We start from the raw sequence: 785 nt of genomic DNA on the forward strand, positions 1-785 counted from the left end.
GAAGTATCTTTTAAAAAAAATATTTGATACTACAAGGACTAGAAGTATCTTTTATAATAAAACATTTGATATTACAGGACTAGAAGTATCTTTTATAATAAAACATTGGATACTACAAGGACTAGAAGTATCTTTTATAATAAAATATTGGATACTACAGGGACTAGAAGTATCTTTTATAATAAAACATTGGATACTACAGGGACTAGAAGTATCTTTTATAATAAAACATTGGATACTACAGGACTAGAAGTATCTTTATAATAAAACATTGGATACTACAGGACTAGAAGTATCTTTATAATAAAACATTGGATACTACAAGGACTAGAAGTATCTTTTATAATAAAATTGGATACTACAGGGACTAGAAGTATCTTTTATAATAAAACATTGGATACTACAGGGACTAAAGTATCTTTTAAAATAAAACATTGGATACTACAGGGACTAGAAGTATCTTTTAAAATAAAACATTGGATACTACAGGGACTAGAAGTATCTTTTATAATAAAATATTGGATACTACAGGGACTAGAAGTATCTTTATAATAAAACATTGGATACTACAAGGACTAGAAGTATCTTTTATAATAAAACATTGGATACTACAAGGACTAGAAGTATCTTTTTAATAAAACATTGGATACTACAGGGACTAGAAGTATCTTTTATAATAAAACATTGGATACTACAGGGACTAGAAGTATCTTTTAAATAAAACATTGGATACTACAGGCTAGAAGTATCTTTTAAATATAAAACATTGGATACTACAGGGACTA

This window comes from Mya arenaria, chromosome 16, assembly GCF_026914265.1.
Source record: "Mya arenaria isolate MELC-2E11 chromosome 16, ASM2691426v1".
Taxonomy (NCBI): domain Eukaryota; kingdom Metazoa; phylum Mollusca; class Bivalvia; order Myida; family Myidae; genus Mya; species Mya arenaria.